The sequence below is a fragment of the Mobula birostris genome, chromosome 11 (genome assembly GCF_030028105.1).
Source record: "Mobula birostris isolate sMobBir1 chromosome 11, sMobBir1.hap1, whole genome shotgun sequence".
Lineage (NCBI taxonomy): Eukaryota > Metazoa > Chordata > Chondrichthyes > Myliobatiformes > Myliobatidae > Mobula > Mobula birostris.
The window spans coordinates 6,627,631-6,633,176 of NC_092380.1; the positions used below are offsets into that span (position 1 = coordinate 6,627,631).

A 5,546-nucleotide genomic window follows, 5' to 3' on the forward strand; every position below is an offset into this window, starting at 1 on the left:
CACTATGACTATATGCTGTAGATTTTCTGTGTTTCTATGTTTCTCTGCAAGCCTCCAAACCCTACAGCAAGATTAGTGGTCCTCTTGGAGGAAAGAGGGTTCAAGCTCAATCAGCCCAAGCCGCCCAGTTACACTCATGTGACCCAGTAACCTACTAACCCATAACTCTTTGGAGTCGCCGGCGCTTCAGATAGAAACCCAGATTCAGGCCCTGTTCCTCCATATACTCCTTTTCAATTCCCCTCCCTCCCTACCCCCATGGGTACTGCTCGACCCACTGACTTTAACAGGAGTTCCCAACCTGGGGTCTTCAGATCCCTCCGTTAATGGTAGGGGTTCATGGCATTAGAAAAAAGGTTGGGAACCCCCTACTCCAGCAGAAGCTGTGTTGCTCCAGATCTCCAGATCCGTGGAGGAAGGGTCTGCTGTCCGGCGGACTCGTAGACAACCAGCAGAGGGCGCTGGTGGACAGGGGATGGAGTGACCGGGAACTCTGCCGAAGATAAACTCTGAAGACAGCTTGCTGGCCATGATTCATTGATTCATCGTGTGGGGAGTCTACTGACCGTAGTGATTACAATTAACACTCACTCTCCCACAGACCCGGATACGATGCAAGGAAAGGCTGCGGCAGAGAGCTTGAGTGAAGCCGTTGCCTGTTTCACTGAAAGTTGTGTCCCAGACGACTGGTAACTACGTTATTTATTTACTTACTTATTTCGAGCTTCAGCGTGGAACAGGCCCTTTGAGTCACGCCGCCCAGCATCCTCCTCTCCTCCCGATTTAACCTCACCTCATCGCAGAGCAATCAGTTACCCTACTAACTCACACGCCTTTGGACTGTGGGAGCAGACTGGAGCGCCCGGAGGAAACTCACGCATTCCCCGGGGAGGGGGCGTACTGACTCTGAACTCCAACACCCCAAGCTGTAACAGCGTCGTTCCGACCGCGGCACTACAGTGGACTGCAGAAGTTCATTAGAAAAGCAGAAAAGTTGGGCTTTCTACCCAAGCCTCACAGGTGCAGAAAGAAAGCAAAGAAAAAAGGTGCTGGAAGTCCGAAATAAAAATGAAAAATGCTAGAAACCTTCAGGCCGTAACAGGTCACGTCACAGCTTGGTATGGAAACTGCTCTGCGTGTGACCGTAAGACAGCTGTGGACATTACGGGAACCAGCCTCCCCTCCACAGGCACTCGCTATACTGCTCAGTGCCTCAGTAATGCAGCCAGCATAATCAAAGAGCTCAAGGTACTGCAGAATGGAACATCGAAACAGCGAGCTATTGGTCTCACCGTGGCAGAGAGAGAGACTGAGGCACGTTGGGATGAACCATGTTTTTTTTTGATGGACTCTAGGTCATGGTCTCCTCTGGGGCTTTGCTACAGGTTGCATGGCTGGTGGGGGGGGGGTCTGATGTTTTTTGCTGAGGCAGGTGGGGTAGTGGGGGGTTGCTGCTTGTGCATGAGGGTGGGGAGGAGGCTTCTGGGGTTCTAACGTTTTCCTATCACTCATTCTTTGGGTTTTTTCTTTCTGTTTCGTGGATGTCTGTGAAGAGTAGACAATAGACAATAGGTGCAGGAGTAGGCCATTCAGCCCTTCCAGCCAGCACCGCCAGTCACTGTGATCATGGCTGATCATCCACAATCAGTACCCTTTTCCTGCCTTCTCCCCGTATCCCTTCACTCCACTATCTTTAAGAGCTCTATCTAACTCTTTCTTGAAAGAATCCAGAGAATTGGCCTCCACTGCCTTCTGAGACAGAGCATTCCACAGAACCACAACCCTCTGTGTGAAAAAGTTTTTCCTCAACTCCGTTCTAAATTTTCTACCCCTTATTCTTAAACTGTGGCCTCTGGTTCAGGACTCCCCCAACATCGGGAACATGTTTCCTGCCTCTAGCGTGTCCAATCTCTTAATAATCTTATATATTTCAATCAGATCCCCTCTCATCCTTCTAAATTCCAGCGTATACAACCCCATTCGGTCCAATCTTTCAACATATGACAGTCCCACCATCCCGGGAATTAACCTCGTGAACCTACGCTGCACTCCCTCAATAACTAGAATGTCCTTCCTCAAATTTGGAGACCAAAACTGTACACAATACTCCAGGTGTGGTCTCACCAGGGCCCTGTACAAACTGCAGACAGACCTCTTTGCTCCTATACTCAACCCCTCTTGTTATGAAGGCCAGCATGCCATTAGCTTTCTTCACTGCCTGCTGTATCTGCATGCTTACTTTCAGTGACTGATGAACAAGGACACCTAGATCTCGTTGTACTTCCCCTTTTCCTAACTTGACACCATTCAGATAGTAATCTGCCTTCCTGTTCTTGCCACCAAAGTGAATAACCTCACATTTATCCACATTAAGAGTAAGAATTTCAGGATGTACACTGTATACATTCTCTGATATTAAATGGACGCATTGAACCATCTCGAACATTATCTCTTCTCCTCTCTCCCATCAGGCAAGAGATGCAAAACCCTGAAAGGACGTCCCACCAGGCCCAAACACAGCTTCTCCCCTGCCGTAGTAAGACTACTAAATGGTTCCCGAGTATGATAAGATGGATTCTAGACCTCGCAATCTACCCCAGCAAGGTCCTTGCAGCTTATTATCTGCCTGAACTGCACCCTCTCTGTAAGTGTAACACTTTATTCTGCATTCTGCTATCACTCTCCTTTGTACTTCCTCAATCTTCTGATGTGGTAGCACAGCCTGTAGGGATGAAGTGCAAACCAAAGTTTTTAACCATTTCAGTTCACTTTTTTTTTCTCCCAGGTCGTTCTTTTCTCTTCAAGGAGGCTGGGGTCCTGTCGGAGTCCGCCATCTACAGCTGCAGCTCAAACTACGGTTCTCCATGAGCACTGGGTTCTCGTTCTCTGACTCACCGTGCGGCCTGGCGTTTCGATATCTCCAGGTGCGGCCCGGAAGTCTCGCACCTCTGGGATGCGGCCCCTAGCCGATGTCACCAACTGAGGCGTCGCGGAGACTGGAACATCAAGACAGCGGGCAGTGTGCACTGCTGTCGGAGGAAGGCCCCTGCGCTCGAGTAATCCTCTCTCTCTCTCTTTCTCTTTTTGATGGTGAGTGAGAGCCCGTCAGTCCTCGGGTCGGGGGGGACGCGGAGAAGTGACGCGGAAGATTGTCACATCGAAGTAGCGAGCTGCTGATCTCCCGCTCTCGTTACTGCACAAGTGATATCTCTCTCCCTCTCTCTCCCTCGCTAGTGAGATACCCAAGTGTTGAGATGTGCTCTAGATCAAGCTCTCTCTGGGGGCTCTGCTATTTGCTTGCATGGTGGGGGTGGGGGGTCAATTCTTTTGCTACTGCCTGTGCGTGGGAGGGGGTGGGCTTCGGGATTCTAATGTTTTTCTGTCATTCATTCTTTGGGGTTTTTCTTCTGTTTCCTGGGTGTCTGTGAAGAGCAAGAAATTCAGGTTGTATACTGTACACATTCTCTGATACTGAATTGAACCACTAACGATAATAAGCCAATGAGCAATTTCTGATGTTGCTTAAGAGGCTTTTAGATAGGTACATGAATATGCAGGGAACGGGAGGGTATCATTCATTTCAGGAAGAAGAGATCTAGTTAAATTTAGGATCGTGTTTGGCGCAGACTTGGAGCCAAGGGACCAGTTCCTGTGTTGTATTAGTATTGGTTAATTATTAATAATAATAACTTTATTTATAGAGCATTTTTCGTATAGACGATACAGTTCAAAGTGCTTTACAATGGGATAAAGTGCAAACATGAAAAAAATAATAATAATAAGTATGTAAATAAAAGACAATAAGGTGCAAGGTTAAATAAGTAGGGTTTGAGCTGGTGCTTAAAAGTGTGAACTGAGTCTGCATCCTTTATAACTTTGGATGTTGAATTCCACAGTTTAGGAGCGGAGTTCAAAATAGCTGACCTGCCAATTCTCTTTTGGGGGAGATTGTTTGAATTTAAGAGACGGCAGAAGAAAACCAAGAGCTCAAGCAGGATTATAATTATATGTTAAATGTGTGTTATGTGCACTACTGTGCTTTATACCCTGGTCTGGAGAAACGTTGTCTCATTTGACAGTATGCATGTTAAATCGCAAACTTGATTTGACTCGAGTATAAAACTAAATCATACAGTGAAAAACTTAGTTCTGCAAACTGATGGGACACAGAAGACAATGGAAGCATTCAGCAGAGGGAGCAGGGCCTGATCTGTGTCGGGAACATGCTGGCGTCAAAGGCTGCCCTGAAGATGTTTTGGCAAAATCTTAGTCTGCAGGGATTTTGCAGCTGTTTTGCACAAAGTGTCATAACTCACAAGCACAAGAGGTTCTGCAGATGCTGGAAATCCAGAGCAGCAACGCAAAATGCTGGAGGAACTGAGCAAGTCTGGCGGCATCTGTGGAGGGGAATAAACCAAAATCTTTAATCTAGGTACAATATGTCATGACTCAGCCAGACTGGCAGGAGGAAGAACCCAACCCAGAAATGTTCTCTTCAGCTCACTCCCATCAGGCAGAAGATACAAAGTTCAATTCAATTCTATTCAACTTTAATTGCCGTTCAACCATACAAGAATACCCATGAATACAGCCAAAGAGACAGAATTACTCCGGGGCCAGGAAGAAAATCACAGTACCAACGGTCATACATAGCACAAAGCACACATAGCACATATAAGATAGCAAGTACATAAAGATATCAGTTAAAAACAGCCAGGCAATGAAAAAATACAGACCCGAGCCATTAATGAAACAGAAATCTGCAGTCAACCATAATACAGCTTGTCTTCTGCTGAGCAAACACTGGGGGGCAGCACTCCACACAGCCCCCAGTGGTGTGCACTGAATCTGATGCCTCTGTCCTGACCCCACCCCTGCTTGAGGGCTAGTCCTTGCACATACAAGATAGCAAGCACATACAGGATATCAGTAAAATACAACCATGCAAAAAAATATATATATATAGTCCAGACAACACACATCAAAGTTGCTGGTGAACGCAGCAGGCCAGGCAGCATCTCTAGGGAGAGGTGCAGTCGACGTTTCAGGCCGAGACCCTTCGTCCAGACCCTGATTCCATGAATGCCACATAAATCTGCAGTCGACCACAATACAGCTTGTCTTCTGCTGAACAAACACTGGGGGGCAGCACTGACTCCAGCCCGGACGCCGTGCCACACTGCCCCTTGGTGGAGCCCACCTGTTCCGTCATCTGTCTCCTGGCGACTGTAAAAGCCCCAAAGCACAGGCCAGCAAGTTCAAGGACAACTTCTATTCCGCTCATGTACTCTTTTCACGGATCTCTTCTATGATCAAATGGACTCTTGACCTCATAATCCACTTCGTTATGGCCTTGCACATTATCTTTTACCTGCCCTTCACTTTTTCGGTAGCTTTTGGTCTCTGTTCTGCAGTTCTGTCCCATTGGCGAGTCGCTTGATGGAGGTGGAGCTAGACTTGTTGAGTATCGTGTTGCTGCCTGCTATCAGATCAGAGGCGGTGCGCGGTCCAACAAGCGGTGCAAATGATCGTCTTGGATGTCTTTC

General features: G+C 47.5%; 1 long non-coding RNA gene across 1 annotated transcript; it reads left to right on the forward strand.

Annotated features, from left to right (window-relative positions):
- Window positions 1-540: 540 nt before the first annotated feature.
- On the forward strand, window positions 541-3,276 carry LOC140205392 (uncharacterized). Its single transcript, XR_011887828.1, has 3 exons — window positions 541-1,248; window positions 2,472-2,644; window positions 2,786-3,276. It is a non-coding gene; the product is annotated as an uncharacterized lncRNA (long non-coding RNA).
- Window positions 3,277-5,546: the final 2,270 nt, after the last annotated feature.